Consider the following 23,925-nt stretch of genomic DNA (forward strand, 5'->3'; position numbering starts at 1 on the left):
AAAGTGCAGGCTGCTGGACAATCTAAAATTCTTCTTCGAATGCACTATCTTAACAATAGTGCATAGGCATGAGCACTTAGGAAATGTCATAACATTATTGCCATGGTGCTACTTAATATGTGACAAACCAGCCACTACTTGGAGCATTTTAGATGAATCTCCTGATCCTCAGGAGCGCAGAAGCCAAGATTTGTGGTTACCTGCTGCCTCCCCCATACATGGTGCATTGGGGCTTGGATCTTTTTACTAGTGGTGTGTTGGGTAGTTTCGGAGTGGAAGTGGGGGAACAGGAAAACGAGGAGGTTGAGTGGAAAAGGAAGGAGCGAGCGTAGAGGCAAGCTGGACACCCTTTCTCAGTAAATTTTATATGACCTTGCCCCTTGGGATTCGGTTGCCTGTACGTCTTGCCCTGGCTACATGGTGGTCACACCTAGTGTCTTGCCACAGTAGATCCCAATTTTGAACCAAGCTCCAAATGGCATGGTGCCAGTATCTGAGCCAGTGGCTATGAGTCAAATCAAATTAAATTGTCTTTTTCGTGATGTTTGCATTCTGCTACCACTTACATTTTGTGGCTAGAGTCAAGCGGGAAGGTACAGTAGCAAGCTTGGCATGATGGGGAAATGAAAATAAGAGAAGCATAGTAACGCATTTACGAAAATAAGAGATGCTTATGATTGGGTTAATGAATGAGGTTTGATGGCTCTAGGCCTGTAATCACTAGTATTTAGAAGGATGAGGGGGTATCTTGTTGAAATCTACTGAATAATGAAAGACTTAGATAGAGTGGATGTGGAGAGGATGTTTCCAGCAGTTAGAGAGTCTAGGACCAGAGGCTATGAAAAGGACGTATCTTTAGAATTGAGATGAGGAGGAATTTCTTTAGCCAGAGGGTGGTGAATCTGTAAAATTCATTGCCACAGATGGCTGAGGAGGCCGTCATTGGATATTTTAAAAGCATAGATTGATAGATTCTTGTGATTAGTAAGGGTGTCAAATGTTACAGGGAGAAGGCAGGAGAATGCGGTTGCGAGGGAAAGATAGATCAGCAGAATGGTAGAACAGACTCGATGGGCCGAATGATCTAATTCAGCAACTATGTCTTATGATCTTTGTCTATTTACTGTCGCCCGGAAGAGATAGTAAAATGCAGGCAGGGAATTATGTGAGGAAAAGATTACGTGGAGATACCATCATCTTGTTTCAACTGTTGCTGGCCTGAGGCACCGCTGAGGTACAAAGTTCACAGCAAGGGGCTGAGCTGAAATTAAGATCAGCAAAGAGCATAAATCTAGGGTGTTGCAGAGCAAACAGGCACAGCCGTTATCCTCATTTTTGGGGGCTGCCAATTTGCTAACCCTCTCTCGCCACACATGCTTCCGATCTGGAACAGTTTTCTATGTACATGATGAACTGTTTGGTCTTTGCTAACAATTTGAGCAATAAGCACATGATTAGCATGGATTAATTGGAAAGTAATCTGGCACTCTACCCGTACAAACATACAGTAACACAGACAAAAAGTGGCCAGGATATCCTGTTAACCTGAATGCTCCAAGTATTGTGTGCTAACATCTGGTTTGATTTGTGCGCAAAGATGTTTTTTTTTCAACAATTTAGACTTTTACTCTAAAAAAAAATCCCCTCTTTATAAATTGTATAGATTTAGTTGGCACATCATAATGGTCACTTTGTAACTCGACAGCAGCATTTTAACAATGGGTTAGTGTATTTTAGAAGATTAGATGAGCCATAAATTGAATGAGATAAATAAAACACCACTTCACCAGCTACAGACCTTGTGACTCACAGCAAGCAACCCATGTAATTAGTGTATTGCAATCTCAGAGTCCCACATTGTTAGTCATTCGACAAAAAGCACATTTATCAAACGCTCGATCTACTTTATTCATGTGTGATTCCTTCAAACAATGTTAAATTAAAAACATTCAGCCATGCACGGTAATGTCAATGTGATGAGAAGGATGTGGAAAATAAATTGGAGGGAATCAGTCATTTATAAAAAATGCACTTTCTTCCCTGAATAATGATGGTTTGGCACTTTCCTGTCCATTCCATGTACTTAATTAGAATCCTGGGATGAGGGCAAAAGATGGAATGTGTTTCTGGTTTGTACTTATTCCAGCATCAACAATGCGCGGTGAGTATGTTACACTTCAGATTGAGTGCAGAACACAAGTCACAACATATTTACCAACCAGAATTTATTTATGAGCAATAGTTTGTATTGCAGTGATGACCTTGCTCAAACCTATGATGGTTTTATTTAAACAATCCTTGAAAACAAGTGGTGGGATTGTGTGGAACCTGCAAAATCAACAGTGTACTGTCCTGCAGCCGGTTTACTTTAGCCATCGAGTCATACAGCATAGAAACAAGCCTTCAGCCCAACTCTTCCTTGCTGACTAAGCTTCCACATCCAAACTACTCCCATTTGGTTGATAGATTGAAGGACACAGCATGGAAACAGGCCCTTGGGCCCACTGTCCATTCTAACCACAGATCATCCATTCACAATATGTCTATACTATCTTACCTTCGCATCTCCCTACACACCAGGGGCAATTTACAGAGGCCAATTAACCTACAAACCCTTATATCTTTGGGACATGGGAGGAAACCACAGCATCTGGAGGAAACGAATGGAGTCACAAGGAGAACGTACAAGCTCCACACAAACAGCACCCGGGGTTAGGATTAGACCTGGGTCTCTGGTGCTGTGAGACAGCAGCTCTACTAACATAACATTAGCCAACCTCCAGTCTTTAAGCATCTCATCCATGTCTAACGATGATTCATACATCTCATTGATCATTAAAGGTGTCAGGAGTTATGGGGAGAAGGCAGAGGAACAGAGTTAAGAGGAGAAGATAGATCAGCCATGACTGAATGACAGAGTAGCTTTAATGGGCCGAATGCCCTAATTCTGCTCCTATCACCTATGAACTTATGAACAGACAGGAGGCCTGCTATTTATTGATGAAACCCAGCCAATGCCAATCACATTGTTACTTGCTTACAGCTTTAACACTGGGTGAAATGTATGAGTGGGTTGCACTTCTAGAGTAGTGGTGTGCTATTTAGATAATCAAAGCACAATTAAAAGAGTCAACACGATTTATGAAAACAAAATTATGCATGAATTCTTTGAGGATGTAACGAGGATTAAGGGGAAACAAAAAATGGAGCATATTTACATTTCTGGAAGGGATTCAATAAGGTACCAGATAATAAATTACTAGATAGTGATAGAATATCATATAGCATAGTAAATAGTAACATAGAGAGCAGATTGCCCGAGAAGCGGAACACAGATCTGGGATAAATCAATCATTTTCGGGTTAGCGAATTGTAATTAGTGCGATCCAGGGGGATTGATGTTTGCAGCTCAATGATTTACAATTTACAGTAATGACTTGGATGAAGAGTTATACTGCAACCAAATCTGATCACAACACACTGATAGGCTGGCAAGCAAGTTGCAAGTGTCATGGATAGGCTGAGCAAGTGGAAGAAATTTGGCATGTGAAGAATAATGTGAGGCTATCCACTTTGGTACAACGAGTGGTAAAGCATTTCAGTGACATAGAAACATAGAAACATAGAAAATAGGTGCAGGAGTAGGCCATTCAGCCCTTCGAGCCTGCACCGCCAATCAATATGATCATGGCTGATCATCCAACTCAGTATCCCATCCCTGCCTTCTCTCCATACCCCCTGATCCCTTTAGCCACAAGGGCCACATCTAACTCCCTCTTAAATATAGCCAATGAGCTGGCCTCAACTACCTTCTGTGGCAGAGAATTCCAGAGATTCACCACTCTGTGTAAAAAATGATTTTCTCATCTTGGTCCTAAAAGACTTCCCTCTTATCCTTAAACTGTGACCCATAGTTCTGGACTTCCCCAACATCGGGAACAATCTTCCTGCATCTAGCCTGTCCAACCCCTTAAGAATTTTGTAAGTTTCTATAAGATCCCCCCTCAATCTTCTAAATTCTAGCGTGTACAAGCCGAGTCTATCCAGTCTTTCTTCACATTGGGGCAGGGAGAGGGAAACTACAAAATCCTGCAGTATAAAGGAACCTGGGGAGCCTCACGCATGAAACACAGAAAGTTTACACATGGACACAGCCAATAATTAGGAAGCCAAAGAAAATGTTGGTCTCTATTGTGATTGAGTATGAAAGCTGGGAAGTATTGCTACAACTCTTCAAGGCATTGGTGAGGCCACACGTGCAGTATAGTGTACTTCTTTCCTCATTTAAAACTGATGTACTTGCACAGTTCAGAGATGTTGCACTTGACTGATCCTATGATGAATGGAATTTCCGAAGAGGAAAGGTTGTGCAGTTTGGTGGGGGCCACATATCGAAGTTTGGAAGATTGAGAGGGGATTTTATTGAAACAAATACGATTTTAATGAAAATTGTTAAGGTAGATGCTTTCCCCCCTTGTCAAGATACAAGGACAAGACGACATAGTTTCATTCTAAAGGGCCTGTCCCACTAACGCAACTTTTCAGCGACTGTCTTCAACCTTCAAGCTCGAGGGCACTCGCCTGGAAAACCTCGAGCTGGATCGACCGTCAGCACACACACACACACACACACACAAACACACACACAAACACATCGCAAATGCGGAGGCCAGGAAAAGCGGGAGAGCACTGTCTTAAATTCACACCCGCGATGAACAGGAAGGTAAAAGGCGGCTCTCACAGTAACGGTAAGTCCTTTCAAGAGCGCGTAGAGGGGGGGGGGGTAGAGAAGGGGAGAGAAGGGGGGAGAAGGGGAGAGAAGGGGGGAGAAGGGGGGAGAAGGGGGGGAGAAGGAGTGGAGACACTTTTAATAAGCCAGACAACTTTTAAGAAAGTTTAGCTTCGACTACCTTTGATTAGCTTTGATTGCCTTTGATTACCTACAATAGCATTACGACCTACTACGACCTACCTCGACTAAACCTACGAGTAAAAAATATCGATTTTTTCCATGGCGACCTTTTTTTACTCACGGGCATTTTTCAGCATGTTGAAAAAAATGCCACGACCTAGCTGAGGCCTCGAGTACACAGGGACTACTCTCGAGCACGAAGGAGAGTTACAAAGACCTCCGAGGACCTCGTGTCGACCATGCTGCAAGTATGAGTCGAGGGCAAACTCTTCTAAACTCACGAATTAGGTCGCCGTAGTGGGACAGGCCCTTAAGGTAATGCTCATTTATGATTAAGGTGAGCAGAAATGTCATTTCTAGAGTTGCCTAACCCAAAGAGTCTAACCCAAAGAGGGAGTCATCTATGCCAAAGACTCATGGAGGCTGAATCTTTGAATATCTCCATGAGTGATAAGGATAGCTTTTCTTTGTCTGTCTGGAGGTTAAGGGTTAAGGGAAACAGAAAGGAAAGTGGAGCTGAGGGCAGGATTGGATCTGCTGTAATCTTATTCAAGGAGCCACATGACATAACCCTGTGCCGATTTCATGTAATCTCATCACAAGTTCAGCACTTTGATTGCTTGACACTACAATGTGTCTCTTAAAGAGGAAGTACGCAATGCCTGAATCAGATGAAGAAAGTCACCCCAGGAGGCTATTGCAGGAGATGCCACATCACAAGACAACATTGTGCAAGTTTCTTACACAACATTGTTCATTCCATCAGAGATCTGTCCTCTATTTGCCTGGGGTCAGATATGTGTTCTAAAAGCAATGGGAAGGTAATTCTGAGGAGGTACTACTGAAAGGTCATATAGTGTTAACTCATCCACCTTCAAATGGCAGCTCTGGCCTGCTCTGTGTAATGCAAGGATGTACATGGGTAATATTGTAGAGGACCCTCAATGATGACAACGGAGTCTTCACTGTGTCCACTGTTCTCTGACAAGGGGAAGTTCCGCTCTCAGTAATACAACTCGTCTGTGGCACCTGCAAAGGCAGCAGTGAGCTACAAATGGCAAATAGCAAAAAATGTTCAGCAAATCATGCCTCACAGTGCCAGATCCTGTGCGCGAGTGCTGTCCATGTGGAGTTTGCACATTCTCCCTGTGACTGCATGGATTTCCTTAGAATAGTATGGTTTCCTCCCTTATCTCAAATATATGCGGAGTTTCAAGTTAAATGGCCTCTGTAAATTTACCCCTAGTGTGTAGGGCGTGCATGAAAAGTGGGATAACATGGAACTAGCACGAAGGATGGTCGGCATGGAGTCACTGGGCCAAAGGTCCTATTTACATGCTGTATCTCTAAACATTCCTGGCCAAGAAGCAATTGCTCTTGCGACATTGCATCCTGTTGACCTCACAATGCATATCGACGGCTGGAAACACCAATCACTGACTTATTTCAATGAATGTTTCAATAAAAATAAGTCTACAACAAACATCTAATAAACTGATGATATCACAAGAGACTACAGATGCTGTAATCTGAAGCAAAAAACAATCTGCACCAGGATCTCCGGGGATCAGGCAACATTTGTGGAAATAGAGAATGATCAGTGTTTCAGATCACAACCCTGCATCAGGATGACCTAATGCAAGGTTTCTATCCAAAACCTCAACCTTCCCCCTTCCAGCACAGATGCTATCTGACCAGCTACGTATCTTGAGTATGTTTTGTTGCCCCATCAAACTGATGATTCCTTTACAAAGTAATGTATGCAGGGTTTGTGCTGTTGCTATTTGATGGATTTTCAGGCAGTGTTCATAGATTGTTGAAATCAAAACTTCCTCTAGTGTAAAGGGTCCCTTGTGTCCTTATCAAAGTTTATTCTTCAGTCAACATCACTAAACGCAATTTATTTGGTCTTATTCTTGTGGAGTTTGTTGGGAGCTTGCTGTGTATCATTTAGCTGCTGTGTTTCCTCTATTACAATGGTGATTACAGTTTACTTCAAAAGCATTTCATTGACTGTAATGTACATTCCTGTACTAGTACTATATTATTTCAAGTGCAGAATGAGCATGTGGTATTTGCCAAGTTGTTTAAATCCAGTTTGTCAGAGATGGTGTCAGATCATTGACTGAGGTCAAGATCTGCCTACTTACTCAGTAATCTTTTGCAACTTTCAAGAGCGTTGCCTGTGCAAGGACCCAGTCCAAATTGTGCACAGCATGACTCCTGCTAAAATTATGTGTGTGTTTACAAGTGATCACCCATGGTGTCAAAACAATAACCATTACTCTGCAAAATGTTGTCACCATGCACATTAAAATCTAAATGATCAAGCTTGCTCCAAGTCATTGTGAATTCAGCCCCTGGAAAAGTTTTGCATGTGTATTTTCAGTGTCCTTGTGCTACCATTGGAGGGCATTTCCTGTACACTGAAGAAAGCAACACACATAGGAGTGGATTTTTCCTTATGCAATTCTTCCCAAACCAGCAAACTATAAGCGAGTTCGGTATTCCGAAAAACGCAAGGAATCTTGGGATTTGTCAAAGTTCACTCGCTATAATGAAAAAGGGAACGAAGCGCTGACTGTATAAACTGTGTATACATTTGTATCTTTTTTCATGATTTATGTGTAAAAATATATTTAATCTGAGGAACGGGGGTGCCAGGTCGCGGGAGAGCGGGGTGTAACAGCGAGATAGAGGGGGCAGATGCGAGTGGGAGACAGGGGTGGGGGGAGACTGAACCAGTGGAGAGATATACTCAGCAGATGTACGCACACAGAACCACGCCTCATCCGCAGCCAGGATCGAACCCGGGTTCCCGGTGCCACAAGCGCTGCCGAACTGCCACTCAACTGTCCCTGTCCCCCCCGGGTGTCCCATCCCCGCCCGGGGGGGGGGGGGGGTGGAGACGTCCGGACCGACGGGACACCTGCCCGGAGCAGCGGCCCCCAGGCCCACAGCCAGCACGGAGAAGCACCATCCCCAGCCCAACTCCGCCTGCCCCGCCGGGCCAACTGACAGCCCCAGACCAACGGGACAGCGGCACGGATCAGCGGCCCACAGACCCACACCCAGCGGGGAGAAGAAGCGCCAACTGCACCCCCGCCCCACCCAGTGGCCACCAGCCAACGCCCCCCGGCGCTGGCTGCCAGTCCGGGGCCACCACTGCTCCAGGCCTGCACCCCAGCTGCCGACCAACCCGGCTGGACAGGCAGAACCGAGCTGGAGCCAGCGCCTCCCCCTCCACACCCCCGGACAGGGATGAGACACCCAGGAGGGGACAGGGACGGCCTAGCAGCAACTCAACAGTGCCCGCAGCACCGGAGACCCGGGCCCGACCCCGACCATGGACGAAACACAGGCCTGCACATAACGCAGCATCACAGCTGCGAGAATGTTTATAGCGAGCAACCTATGATCTGGGCATGCGCAGTCGGAATACCGAACTCGCTTATTGCAGAGTTTCACAGATCCACTCAAAAAAGTAGTTTATCATATACTGTAGCTGGTAAACTCCAACCCACTTCATGGAAATATTCCCACAAATCATTCTAAATCAAAGTGATCACAATGTTACACAACATAAATTATGTTCCAGAAATAGCAAAGGCAGACAAAACATTGCAAATGAGACTAATCCAGACATTAAACGGAAGCATATGCAAGATATTTAAGGAATTAGTAGCCAAATCTCTCTAGATATTACTCTGTAACAAAATTATAAAACTAAGCCAAGGCATGAACGTAATGATCAGCAGAGATAACGAGTGAGAAGGGTTTCATGTGGATATATTGGCACATGGACTAAACACATTCAAACATGTTGCTTCACACATAATGGGTTTTCTGAATCTTGGAATGTCTGTCGCTTCGTTTTCTAATCAGCTTTGTAGTTGAGGCTTCTATTATTAAGTGTAACTGAATTAATCGTGAATTATGAAAATAAAGTGAAGCAGATGACACATCATGAAAGTTAATACATCCTCTCAGATTCCATCTATCTTTACAGACACCTACACAGTGGTATAGACTGGATGGCAGTCAGGCACATAGACAAGTATACAAAAAAAACAACCTGACCACAGTAGGCAGTTGGCTGATTGAACCACTTGGTGGCAGTGCTTTCAAAACTTGTAAAATGAAATCTATTGTTATAAAAGGTTGGATGATCTTTTTATTCATTTTATTTGGGAAATGGGCTTTGTTGCCATTCATTGTCCATCCCTAAAAGACCTGTGGCAGTACAAAATCCCTTCACTACCACACTGGGGTATCAGCCAAGTCCTTGAATGTCTAACCCACAATCCTATGACTCAGAGATGAGAAAATTCTCCACTGAGCCACAAGCGTCTACACCTGCAAATGTGAATGGCCAAACGAAAAAATAGGATGTATTTGTGCCAAGATCCCACGGAACTTGACATTCTAATTTATATAAAAATGAGAATCAGATAACTTTACGTTCCGCACAGAGTTTGTGAGACATGCTGTACACTGGTGCCTGTTTGATATGTCTTGGCAATAACAGAGTGAAGAGTATATTTTGTTAGTCCTAGTTCTTGAGTCGCAGTGCAACTGAAATTGGAGTTCTTGTGTAAGAAATTGATCAGATTGAAATCAACAATATTGTTGGCACGGTGGCACGTCTGGTAGAGCTGCTGCCTCACAGTACTAGAGATCCAGGTTCAACCCTGACCAGTCTGTGTGGAATTTGCACATTCTCCCTGTGACCGTACGTGTTTCCTCTGGTGCATCAGTTTCCTCCCACATGCCAAAGACATGGGGTTTGTCAGTTAATTGCCCTCTGGAAATTGCTCCTGTTGTGTAGGGAGTGGATGTGAAAGTGGGAAAACGTAGAACTAATGTGAACAGGTGATCGATGGTCAGCATGGACTCGGTGGGCCAAAGGGCCTGTTTCCATCCTCTATCTTTCAATCAATTCAGTCAATCATTTAAGGATCTCTAAATCTCCAACCATTACTTGAGCAGAAGACTTCCTCGGAAAAGTTGAGCAAAAAACAAACTGTTGGAGGCACACAGCAGTTCTGGCAACTGCAGTCCCTTGTGTCTCATTGGAAAAGTCCACTTGCATCAGTTATACAGGAACTTTGTAATTCATAATGCCCCTGTCCCACTAAGGAAACCTGAACGGAAACCTCTGGAGACTTTGCGCCCCACCCAAGGTTTCCGTGCGGTTCCCAGAGGTTTTTGTCAGTCTCCCTACCTGCTTCCACTACCTGCAACCACCTGCAACCTCCGGGAACCGCACGGAAACCTTGGGTGGGACGCAAAGTTTTATCTGCCCTCTTTTCCCTCTTGCCCGCCCCACTGTGTCATTCCACCCATGCTCCTCCCTCCAACTATACATTTCACGTTCCTATTTCTCTTCATTCTTTCTGTGACAGATTTTTGTCTCCTTTTCAACTGTAGCCTTTGCCATTTACTCCACCCATCTTGTCACTTACTCCACCCATCTACCTGTATCACCTATCACTTGGCAGACTTTGTATTCACCCCACTCCCCTCTTTCTTTTCCAGCTTATACCTCCCTACTCCATCAGTCTCAAGCAGGGTCCAGACTTGAAGCAAAGTCTGTCCATTCCCTCCACAAATGCTGCCTGGCCTGTTGTGTTCCTTCAGCACTTTGTGTTTTGCATATGAAATTGTAACTTCCCTTGCCCTTTGGTGGGTGATCCTGTGGTATAATAATACAGAAGAGTGCAGTCAAACGTCTTGGACAATACTTACCTTTTAACTGTTACTTAAAAGAAAATAAACCTACTCAGTTCAAATCTGAAACACAGAGTGACAAACTGATAATGTTCATTAGGTCAAGCAGCATCCGTGTAGAGTGAAATAGAGTTAACATTTCAGTGACGAATTTTCATCATTCTTTTTTTCATTGACTAAAACTTATATATGATATTTAAATTCATTTTCTTTCTTTGGTTTATTTCTCCCTTTCTAAATTTCCTCCTCTCCAGAAGATGTTATTTCTCTTTACCAAGCCGCTTATGCTGTAAGTTTGCCAATTGTTTTAACAGAATGGCACTTCAAGTCAAGTCAAGTCAAGTCAAGTCAAGTCAAGACAAGTCAAGTTTATTTGTCACGTACACATACAAGATGTACAGTGAAATGGAAGTGGCAATGCTGCGGGATTGTGCAAAACAACAGAACAACAGAACAGAACCATTATTTACATTTTTATTTCAATACAGCAATTACGCCCCAGTGAGATCAGAGTTTACAGTCCTGATTGCCTGTGGGAAGAAACTCCATCTCATCCTCTCTGTTTTCGCAGCGTGACAGCGGAGGCACTGCCTGACCGTAGCAGCTGAATTGAATCCTTTATTTGTCATTCAGACCTTTCGGTCTGAACGAAATGTCGTTGCCTGCAGCCATACATGTAATAATAAACAACATAGAAACATAGAAACATAGAAATTAGGTGCAGGAGTAGGCCATTCGGCCCTTCGAGCCTGCACCGCCATTCAATATGATCATGGCTGATCATCCAACTCAGTATCCCGTACCTGCCTTCTCTCCATACCCTCTGATCCCCTTAGCCACAAGGGCCACATCTAACTCCCTCTTAAATATAGCCAATGAACTGGCCTCAACTACCCTCTGTGGCAGGGAGTTCCAGAGATTCACCACTCTCTGTGTGAAAAAAGTTCTTCTCATCTCGGTTTTAAAGGATTTCCCCCTTATCCTTAAGCTGTGACCCCTTGTCCTGGACTTCCCCAACATCGGGAGCAATCTTCCTGCATCTAGCCTGTCCAACCCCTTAAGAATTTTGTAAGTTTCTATAAGATCCCCTCTCAATCTCCTAAATTCTAGAGAGTATAAACCAAGTCTATCCAGTCTTTCTTCATAAGACAGTCCTGACATCCCAGGAATCAGTCTGGTGAACCTTCTCTGCACTCCCTCTATGGCAATAATGTCCTTCCTCAGATTTGGAGACCAAAACTATACGCAATACTCCAGGTGTGGTCTCACCAAGACCCTGTACAACTGCAGTAGAACCTCCCTGCTCCTATACTCAAATCCTTTTGCTATGAAAGCTAACATACCATTCGCTTTCTTCACTGCCTGCTGCACCTGCATGCCCACTTTCAATGACTGGTGTACCATGACACCCAGGTCTCGCTGCATCTCCCCTTTTCCTAGTCGGCCACCATTTAGATAATAGTCTGCTTTCCTGTTTTTGCCACCAAAATGGATAACCTCACATTTATTGGATAACCTCACAACACACAATAAACACAAATTAATATCCACCACAGTGAGTTCACCAAGCACCTCCTCACTGTGATGGAGGCAAAAGTCTTAGAGTTACTGTCTCTTCCCTCCTCTTCTCCCTCTGCACTGAGGCGATACCCCACCGGGTGATGGTAAGTCAGTCCCGCGGTTCAAGCTCCGCGGCCCGGGGGTGGTCGAAGCTGCCGCCCTCCAGTCCAGCGGACGCAGTTGTTGCCACGGGAGCTCCGGAAAACAGGCATCAACCTGTGAACCGCGAGCTCCCGACGATGTCATCCACTGGCCAGCGGCCGAGCCCCGGCCGCCGCCAGAACGCCGCCTCAGCCACCGAAGCACCGTCTCCGCCCCGCACCGGGCCGCCCACACGGGAGCGCCTTCCAGCCGGGAGCCGGGCCGTCCTCACGGGAGCACCTTCCAGCCGGGAGCCGGGCCGCCCACACGGGAGCGCCTTCCAGCCGGGAGCCGGGCCGCCCACACGGGAGCGCCTTCCAGCCCCGCACCGGTCCGCCCACACGGGAGAGCCTTCCAGCCGGGAGCCGGGCCGCCCACACGGGAGCGCCTTCCAGCCGGGAGCCGGGCCGCCCACTGGGAGCGCCTTCCAGCCCCGCACCGGGCCGCCCACTGGGAGCGCCTTCCAGTCCCGCACCGGGCCGCCCCCACGGGAACGCCTTCCAGCCGGGAGCCGGGCTGCCCTCACAGGAGTGTCTCAGCCCCGTGCCGTCCACCCTCACCGGAGCGCCGAGTCGTGCCGCTGCCCAAACGCCGCCGCAGCTCGAAGACGGCCAGCCTCGCGTTGGTGAGTACTGGCTGGCTCTACCTCCGGATCCTCGAGGTCGGTCGCAGGTTGGAGGCCGCCAGCTCCGCCATTAGGCCTCAGCTCAGACGGGAGAAGAGAAGGGGGATACGACAAGAAAGTCGCATTCCCCCGAAGGGAGAGACAGAAAGCCCTGTTTCTCCCCCCCCCCCCCCCCCCCCCCCACACATAACACAACCTAATAACCAAAAGTTTAACTGAACAAGACAAAAAAAAGAACACAAAAAAGTAAAAACAGACAGACTGCAGGCAAGCCGCAGCCGTTTCACAGCGCCGCCACTTCCGGATGCAGAGGTGGTAGGAATCCTTCATGATCTTGCTGGTTCTGGATCTGCACCTCCTGGTGTATAGGTCCTGCAGGGGGGAGTGTAGTTCCAATAGTGCGTTCGGCCCAACTCACTACTCTCTGCAGAGCCTTCCTGTCCTGGGCAGAGCTGTTGCCAAACCAAAATGAGATGATTCCGGTCAGGATACTTTCTTCAGCACCAGAGTGGAAGGATTGAAGGATCCTCAGAGAGACTCTGAATTTCCTCAGCTGCCTGAGGTGGTAAAGGCGCTGCCTTGCCTTACTCACCAGTGCGGCAGTGTGTGTTGCCCATGTCAGATGAACTCTTCATCTTCCACTTCAGCAGGACTCTACAAATGGATGGCAGCAGAGAGAGAGAAATCTGGCAATAATTTGGCGTTATAATGACATTCTAAAATTCTGAATAACATGGACCTGGGCCAAGTGTTAGAAGGTGGAACTAGTGTAGATAGGACACGTTGGTCGGTGTGGGCAAGTTGGGCTAAAGGGCCTGTTTCCATGCTGTATCACTCTATGACTGTATGACAACTGCCTGCATTTTCCAGTAAATATTTGACACAATTTATATTATTTCCTTCTGCACTTGAATTATCTCCTTGATTAAACCTAGAATAACAGTCACCGAAATATTTTTACTCTTGGAATCTAGGCCATTACTCATAAAATTAATATTAAAGGCTTACTCCCTGATCCTTTGACAGTATGATGATAAGCTATTCCTTGTGGTGAAACACCAAACATTGCTGATGGGCAGGGATTCAGCATTATTAATCCAGTGATGATGAAGGAGCAAGGATATATTTCAAGCTGTGGGAGTGAGGAGGAGGGAAACGTGTTGATAGTCACACTGACACATGCATATTGCCCACCATTCGACATGAGAGAAGTTTCAAGTTGGGAGCTGCTGAAGAAACCTCCAGAAGTAGTTTCATTGTATCTTGCAAATGCTAAACACTCAGATAATAGTTGTGGGAGAATTCGACTAAATCCATGCATTGTCATGAGGAAGTGATTAGACCTGCCTGATAAGAGCTGGTCTGATGGAGCTGGTCATTGTCTTACTTTAAGATGGAGTAAAGGCCATTGCTAACACAGCTGAAGGAGGCAGGACCTAGGGGACTACGCTGTGGTACTTTTACAGCAGTGTTCTTGGGATGAAAGGACTCCCTCCAATAAACATTACCATCTTCCTTTATTTTATATACGACTCCAAGTATTGTACAGTTTTCCTCTGTTTTCTCACCAACCATGGATTTTTCCAATGGATTCTCATTGGCGAGGTTCCTTGATGCCCACATGGCCAAACCTTGATGTCAATGGCAGATCCTGATGAAACCCATCAGGTTCAAGAGTCAGGAGGGTTTTATTGTCAAACGAGACTACAGTAAGTGGGTCCCTGTCACATGGGGCGGGTCATCTCCCCCAACGGCACAGGCGCGGGTCAAAATGGCAATCTTAAAATGGCGGTGGGCCCAGCAACCCTCCCCCAACTGCGCATAGCAGGCCCGGCAACCCTCCCCCAACTGCGCAGGTTCGGCTGACGGGGCCGGCAAGTGGGAGCGCAGTTCACGGTATACAGTAAATAAAAGTGGGTATTACTTGGGAATTACTTTGTCAAATGGAATAAAACTTGTTTTGTTGCACTATCATGTATTGTTTTAGCTGTACTTCGGGAACATGTATATATACAAGCAAATATACATGCAAACATACATAGAAGATGAGAGTTTTAGTTATATACATGACTGGACCCGTTGGGTCTCCCTCGCCAACACAATATTCTATCACTCACCAATACACGAGGCGATGTTCAGTCAAAATGGCTATACCGGCCCGGCATCTCTCCCCCAACTGCGCAGGCGTGGCTGACAATCTTAAAATGGCGGCAGGCCCGGCAACACCGAACTACGCCTGCGCGGATAGCGGGCCCGGCAACCCTCCCCTAACTGCGCAAACACGGCTGAGTGGGAGCGCAGTTAACGGTAAAAAGTAAATAAAAGTTTATTAAGCGAATAAGCTGTGAATTATTTGTCAAATGGAATGAAACTTGCTATTCCATACCGCAGGCGAATGGTGAGTAAGGCACCCCTAAAATTGTAGCGCTATTGTGTACCGTTTTGGCTGTATTTCGGGCAGATACAGGCATACATAAATTATGACACTTTTTAGTTAAATTTTTTAAGTTTATTAAGGGAAATCCTTTGTCAAATCTGGATCCTGCACACCACAGGTGAATGGTAAGTAATGTGGGCCTAAAATTGTTTCGCTATCATTAACCGTTTTAGCTGTATTTCGGGAACATCCAATATACACATACAGACAAGATGAGAGCTTTTGTTATATATTAGACCAGGGGCGGATCCGTTGGGCCCGTCCCCCAAGGTAATATTCCACCACTGACCCATAACCCCCAACTACGCAGGCACGGCTGACAGATCCCTTTGTGATGCCAGAGATCCCCATTGTATACGCGAGTCATGGCAACCCTCTCCAACTGCGCCTCGCCATCCCTCTTCCTACCCCTATCCTCCTTCATTCCTCCTCATCCTCCAGAACTCCCTACCCCTCCTCTTCACCCTCCCTCTTCTTTCCCCTCTCCTCCTCCCTTCCCCACTCCCTCTCTCACCTCTCCCTCTATCTCCTTTCCTGAAACCTCAGTCACTCCCTCCCTCCATAACCCCCCTCCCCCCCTACACCCCTCCTCTCTCTCTATCCCCTGCTCCCCCAATCCTAATCTCCCCCCTATCCCACCCCCCATAATGAAAATCGCGATGATTCCTTTAAATGAAACCTTCCCCCTAACCCACCCACCCCCCAAATTAAAATCGCAATTTTTCTTTAAAATAGCCTAAACACAATGTTAGCTGTTAATGAAAATGGAAGAATTTGATTAAAACTGAGATTTTTGAAAATCATGATTTTTTTATATAAATGAGATTCAGGATCCGATTGTGACGTCATTGCAAATGAAAACAGAAGAATTTGATTCAAACAGATTTTTTCTATGTAAATAAAAATTCTGGAGATTCGGGATCCCATTGTGATGTCATTGTGACGTAGAACATGGCTGACAGGCAGGGCAAGTGGAAAAGTGGTTTGAAAAGTGTTTTTTGTAAAGTTTAAAATGTCAATAACTTTTAAAATATAACATCAATCCGAACGAAACTTGTTTCTTTTACATCCCAGGACTATGGTGAGTAAGGTGGGCCAAAAATTGTAGCGCTATCGTATACCGTATTGGCTGGGTTTTGGAATATCACGCACACGCACGCACACAATCAAACAAGATGAGAGTTTTAGTAATATACTAGACCAAGTGGGACCCATTGGGCCCTGTTCCCCAATGCAATATTCAACCACTCACCTGTTCCCCCTACCCAACCCGTTCCCCCAACGCAATATTCTACCAGTCACCAAAAGCCCCCAACTGTGCAGGTGTGGCTCATTTCCCTTCATCACCCAGCACTCCTTCCCCGTCCTCTTCACCCTCCCTCTTCTTTCCCCTCTCCTCTTACCCTCACCAATCCCTCCCTCACCTCTCCTTTCCCCTACCCTCAGTCACTCCCTCCCTCCCACCATTGTGGGGGGGGGGGTCGGCGTCAGCGCTCACCTCCCCCCATCCCGCACCCACCCACCCCCACAAGGAAAATTCTGGATTTATGTTTGCAAATGAAATCTCTCCCCTATTCCACCCCCCCCCCCCCCACAGTGAAAACCCCCATGTTGGGGGAGGGGGCGGGGGGGTGGCATCAGTGCTTACCTTCCCCCAACCCCCACAAGGAAAATTCTGGATTTTTTTTGTAAATGAAACCTCCCCTATTCCCCCCCCCCCCCCCCCCCCCCCCCCCCCCCACAATGAAATCCACTTTTTTTTTCTAAATGAAACCTCCCCCCAAGAATTTGATTGAAATTGACTTTATTTTTAAATTCCACTACCTCCCTCCCTCCCTCCCTACATAACACATCTCCCCATCCCAACCCCCTTGACGTGGAGGCTGCTGATCCTATTATGATGTCGTTGTGGGCTGGAACACTGCACATGGGCAGTTTATGTAACTGAGATCCCATTGTGACGTCATAGCTGTAAATGCAACTGCAGTGTTCAAGTGATTCTTTCTCAAAGTGGATTTTGTAAAGTTAAAAATGTGAATAACTTGTAAAATATAACATCAATGCGAACGAAACGATGAAAAGACATTTAATTGTATGGCTGCACGGTAACTCATTTCACTGTACCTTAATTGATGCATGTGACAAATAAGTGTGAACATTGAACCACAAGAAAATTGTGAGTAAGGTGGTCCAAAAATTGTAGCAATATCGTGTACCGTTTTGGCGTATTTCCAATATCATATACACACACATCCACACACGCAGCCACACACACACACACACACACTTAGAAACAAACAATATGAGAGTTTTAGTAATATATAATATGATATAGATGTCCCAAAAGGAACAATGAAATTCTTACTTGCAGTTGCAAAACAGAAAATGTAAATATAGTACTCTGTAAACAAACAACCAATAATACTGCAAAAAGACAAAACCAATGCACCCAAGTCTACATAGTTCAGAGCTTATATGTAGGTTGTAGTGTTTAAAAGTCTGATGACTTTAGGGAAGAAGCTGTTCCTGAACCTGGACGGTACAGCTTTCAGGCTCCTACACCTTCTTACTGACGGCAGGTGTGAAATGAATGTGTGGGCCAGGGTGGTGTGGGTCTCTTGGCTGCCTTTTTGAGGCAGTGATTCAGATTATTGATGATGTAATGAACCTTGATCATACCTTTGACAAGACCTTCTATTTTTTAAGGTCATATGTAATAGGAGCAGAATTAGGCCATTCGGCCCATCATGTCTACTCCGCTATTCAATCATGGCTGATCGAACTCTCCCTCCTAACCCCATTCTCCTGCCTTCTTCCCATAACCCCTGAGACCCTGATTTTTCTGATAATTGAGAATAAATTAACAGTCCAATATCTGGCTGAATTTGGTTTGACATTTCATTAGTACAGTATATGTTAATGTTGATTCAAAGAAAAACTAGTTCTGGAGCAACAGAAGCTTCCAATACTATAGCTATGATTCAATCTGACCCCATGGAATTTGCTGCATCCTGTATTATTACCCGAGCATCTTTTTGTATCATTTTGTGCTTATTAGAAAATGAAGACCATTTAGCTGTGGGGCTTTATATATTACACTAATATCTGCTAGGCACTTACCAATACCTCATACTATTTTATTAATACCTGTACTGATAGTTTTGTTATACTCAGTATAAGTTAACCCATTTTGAGGGTAAATATTTGCATTGACATTTACACCGTGATTTTCTTTAAAATGAGAAAATAGCACCCACATTCACTCAGTCACATTCACCCACATTCATTCAATAAGAGTGAATAAGTGGAATAATTTCAGATTTTATTTTAAAATCTCACAAATTATTTCAGCCAGAATGACAACTGGGGAATGATTGTTTAAGAAATATGCACATTGTATTTGATCACCTCACAAATAAATCTCACAAATTATTTCAGCCAGAATGACAACTGGGGAATGATTGTTTAAGAAATATGTACATTGTATTTGATCACCTGTAATTGTTTTGGCTGCTATTTTTGCATTTAATGTTTTCTTACAATGTGTCACGGAATAAAGCAATTTTTGTTCCCCTAAAGAGTTGTGTAAGTTTTCTTGCAAGAAGTTGGGCAGTTAGTTATTCTAGGAATTTGATATATATTTATACATAACTTGATTTTGAGTATTATTTTTTTATGTCACTACAACTCGTTTGTATAATCCTTGCTTAATTCCACTTGACATATAAGTGATGTAATTATTGAGTGGATGTCTTGTTAGGTTGATGGAGTTGTGTTAAATTCCAACTTCAAAGCTTTAGCATATTAATCTGCGGAAATGCAAAATCTGTGAGGAACAGAAATATGTATCTTAGGGCTAGAATTTGATTTTGTGCACGTGTAAAATAAGTGATGGATTAGTAACTCATTTTACTTACCCCCTGGCTTTTCCTTTCAAATCTCCATTTTTTTTCATATTAGAAACGGAAGAATGATTTCCTAGAACAGGGATGTCAAAATACTGGTCCGCGGGATGATTTGGGGGGAAAAAAGTATATTCACGACCATTCTCTCTCGCCGCTCTCTCTCTCCCTCGCCGCTTTCTCGCCCACCACTGTCTGTGCCGCCTGCTGCGTTGTGTACTTAGAAAATAATAGACGGAAGTTAACCACCCGCTGTGCATAAGCACCTACCACCCTGCACTGAAGACCACTAGGACCCACCTATGCCGTCAGGACACAGTATAAACACATGGAGTGCTCAGATAAGTAACACCTGTAGCAAGGCTGAGACTGTTTGCTGCTGTGGTTCAAAATGCTTTCCAAGAAAAGAAAAGTTGACCTCGAAGGTCGGATATTCAACGATAATTGGTAGATCGTTTTTTTCTTCTGTGAGGTCAACGGCAAACCTGTGTGTCCGATATGCTCGCAACAAATGGCTGTGGCAAAAGAGTACGATATCAAACAACACTATGAGACGTCACACAGAGAAAAATATGACAAGTACGCAGGACCACCGAGAAAAATATGACAAGTACCCAGCAAAAGGTAAACGAGCTTAAAGCAGCTCTGCAAAAACAGCGATCAGTGTTCACCAAAAGTCGAGAGACTCATGATGGAGCTGTCAAGGCCAGCTATATTATTGCCAAGAAAATAGCTGCTGCATCGGAGCCATACTCAGAGGGGGAGTTCATCAAAGTATGCATGCTGACGGTGGCTCAGCTGGTGTGCTCTGAGAAGAGACAGGCTTTTGGTAATATCAGCGTGTCAAGAAATACTGAGGCAGAGAGAATCGGAGACCTTGCAGGAGATTTGAAAAGTCAACTAAAAGACCAAGTTATTTATTGCCTTCTCTATTGCAATTGATGAGAGCACCGACGTGACTGATGTAGCTCAATTGGGAATATTTATTCGTGATGTTGATGCATCTTTGACTGTCACCGATGAGTTTGTGGAGATGGTGCCCATGACAAACACGACAACGGCGAATGACACTTTCTCCAGCCTCGTCGAGAGTGGAGAACTTAGAGAGAAAGTTCAGAGAGAATCCAGAGCAGGAATTCTGGAATTTTCATTGCATTATACATCAAGGGGCGTTATGTAGCAGGAGCCTGAAAATGGACAATGTTATGGATGTAGAAATCAAAACGGTTAATTTTGGACTCAACCATCGGCAATTTGACACTCTTTTGTCCGAACGTAATATTCGACTTAGCTACCCTACCACACTGAAGTCCGCTGGTTGAGCAGAGGGGTTATGCTCAAACTTTTTTTTTCAATTGCATGCGGAAATTGGACTATTGATGAACAAGAAAGGGAAGCCAGTGGCAGAGTTGGATGACCCAGACTGGCTTCATGATCATGCATTTTTGGTGGATATAACAGAGCACTTAAATGTGCTTAATGTTAACATGCAAGGCCGCAACAAACTTGTTGCGGAATACTACGACAGTATTCTTTCCTTTCAAATAAAAAATTAGGTCTGTGGGAGATGCAACTACCCGGAACAACCCAGTTCATTTCCCCTCTTTGCAGTCTGTGAGTGTCACTCATGGGTATAATGACAACATGAATAGGTACAAGGACAAAATATCACGGCTGAAAAGTGAGTTTCAGAATCGTTTCCAAGTCTTCACTCAGCTGGAGAAGGAATCCTCACTATTTTACTCGCCATTTTCCGTCATCGCAGCATCAGATGTGCCAGAGAAACGCAATATGGAACTAATTGAAGTTCAGTGTAACTCGGCTTTGAAATATAAATTTGAGACTGTGGATCTAGACTCATTCCATCAACACCTGGAACCAATGTACCCCAAGATGACAGACTTTGCTTCAAAGATCTTTTGCATGTTCGGGATGACATATCTCTGTGAACAGGTGTTCTCCAAAATGAACATTAACAAATCCAAACTGCACGCTTAAAGATAGCGGAGTCAAGGGATATGGGGAGAAGGCAGGAACGGGGTACTGATTGGGGATGATCAGCCATGATCACGTTGAATGGCGGTGCTGGCTCAAGAGACCGAATGGCCTACTCCTGCACCTATTGTCTATTGTCTATTGACACACAGACATCTAAATGACATTATGAAAATCACAATTACTCAGAAACTGGTCCCTGATGTTGGCAGGCCGGTTAAAGCCAAGAGATGTCAGGTGTCTGGAAGCAGCAAATGAAAAATGAGTGACACTGTTTGAAGCACTGCTACATGAAAGCAAAATGCATTATGAAATATTGAAGGTCATAATATTGTGATTCATTCATTTTCTGACTATTCTATTATTGTACATGTGATCACTTCAATAGAAATTAGAGGCTAACTGTGTTTATTGTCTGAGTTTGATTGCTGAAAGGAGGCTAATAAAAATTAGGTGCAGTTGTGTAACCTACATTTGCAATTTGTTTTGTTAGGTCTACATTTGTGTCTGCTAATGCTCGATTTCAAATGGTTTACTAATGGAAAGGGTGTTGCTCCCAAAACAATCTTAGACAAAATAGCATCATTTTTTTCTCTCTCTCATCACAACTTTCTTTCAGCTACAATAGACAATAGACAATAGACAATAGGTGCAGGAGTAGACCACTCGGCCCTTCGAGTCAGCACCGCCATTCAATGTGATCATGGCTGATCATCCCCAATCAGTACCCCGTTCCTGCCTTCTCCCCATATCCCCTGACTCCGCTATTTTTAAGAGCCCTATCTAGCTCTCTCTTGAAAGCATCCAGAGAACCTGCCTCCACCGCCCTCTGAGGCAGATAATTCCATAGACTCACAACTCTCTGTGAGAAAAAGTGTTTCCTCGTCTCCGTTCTAAATGGCTTACCCCTTAGTCTTAAACTGTGGCCCCTGGTTCTGGACTCCCCCAACATCGGGAACATGTTTCTTGCCTCAAGCGTGTCCAAACCCTTAACAATCTTATATGTTTCAATAAGATCCTCTCTCATCCTTCTAAACTCAAGAGGGTACAAGCCCAGCCGCTCCATTCTCTCAGCAAATGACAGTCCCGCCATCCCGGGAATGAACCTTGTAAGTTAATTCGACTGTAAGTTAATACCAATCATAAAAGTAATGCTTGCTAGGCAATCTTCTTCATAAGAAACAAAATTCGTAAAGTAAAACACTTTGTAGTTATGGCAGAGACTGAGACACATGAGAGCAGGTTGAAAAAACGAAGACAATGAAAGCTGTGGGAGCACATGCGCGTGTGTTTGCTCGTGCACAACTGATCCGGCAAACATGAAGTCGCATTTTGTCCAATCAGGCCCGTGACCTAAAATGAGTTTAACACCCCTGGCCTAGAACATTGGGAGAAATCTCTGCTCTTCCCCAGACAAGAATATGTGATTTCAGAGGTTACAGTTGCCCCCTTTGATTTTAATTTCCAAACATTTTATTTAAATGCAAGCAAAAAACACAAAGTGCTGTAGTAACAGTGGGTCAGGCAACAGCTCTGGAGGACATAGATAAGTGACATTTTGAGTCGGGATCTTACTTTAACACTGTTAGTTTCAGGGTAGAGGTGCCTAGAATTTTTACAGCACGACCAGTGCATATCTAATCCTTCCCAGAGAGACAATTGGAAAGTTTGATTTCAAGAAGCAAGTTACCAGTGCGTTTAGGTCCTCACTGTGGTCACTGTGTGGTTATTTGAATTTATGGTTCGTTCAGTCTATTTATTCTGGGTGTTTTCTTAATAAAATGTTCAGTTTGTGGCTTAGCAAGCTGTCTGATCACAAACAGAAGAAACAAAGGCGAGAGGTTTTGGTTCCTCTTCCTGTGTGGTTCATGCCTGTAACTGTTCAGCATTAACCTTTTTGGACACTAGGTTCATTGGGGATACAGCAATGCCCTGTCATGATGTGTTAAAGCATTTTGTTGTTTTTATCGACTATATTGGTAATCATCTAGTCTTGGTAATATAACTTTTAGGGATTGAATATCAGTTTGATAACAGTCCATACTAACATGCACTAGTTTAAATAATGTTGTTCATAGCAGGAGATCACTTAAAAGATATATTTTGGAAACTTACAAGGTAGACATAGTGTGAAACAAAGTAACATCTATCTATACTTCAAGGACTGAAACCAGCCATTGAGCATGGGGCATTCTGCTGTTACATTCTTGTAGATAACACAAGACAACACTCCCAGGATGAGATCAGGGAGGGGATTAAACGGCCTGTCCCACTTTCACGAGGTAATTCATGAATTCTCCCGAGTTTTCCCCTTGATTCAAACTCGCAGAATGTTCGTAACGAGTCCTTAGGAGGTCGTAGGAGTTCATAGATTTTTTTTGTCTATTTGTAGTCTTGTAGGTCTGTGTCCAAGATGGCTGCCGTGAAGAGAGAGTGGACGCTGGCACGAATTGGTTGCCGCTGCTCCCTCTTCACACTGTGTTTTTGATTTTCTGTTTTTGGATTGAATCCTGTTTTTAATTTGTGTCTCTGTGATGTCCTTATTGTTATATTCCGATTATATGTTTACTATGTAAGGTGTCCTTGAGATTTTGTATGAAAGGCGCCCATTAAATATAAAATT

General features: G+C 44.4%; 1 pseudogene; it reads left to right on the forward strand.

The window, feature by feature from the left end:
- Positions 1 to 4,711: 4,711 nt before the first annotated feature.
- Positions 4,712 to 20,863, forward strand: LOC116971547 (annotated as a pseudogene).
- The last annotated feature ends 3,062 nt before the right edge of the window (positions 20,864 to 23,925 follow it).

Source organism: Amblyraja radiata, chromosome 3, assembly GCF_010909765.2.
Source record: "Amblyraja radiata isolate CabotCenter1 chromosome 3, sAmbRad1.1.pri, whole genome shotgun sequence".
In the NCBI taxonomy this organism is placed as follows: Eukaryota; Metazoa; Chordata; class Chondrichthyes; order Rajiformes; family Rajidae; genus Amblyraja; species Amblyraja radiata.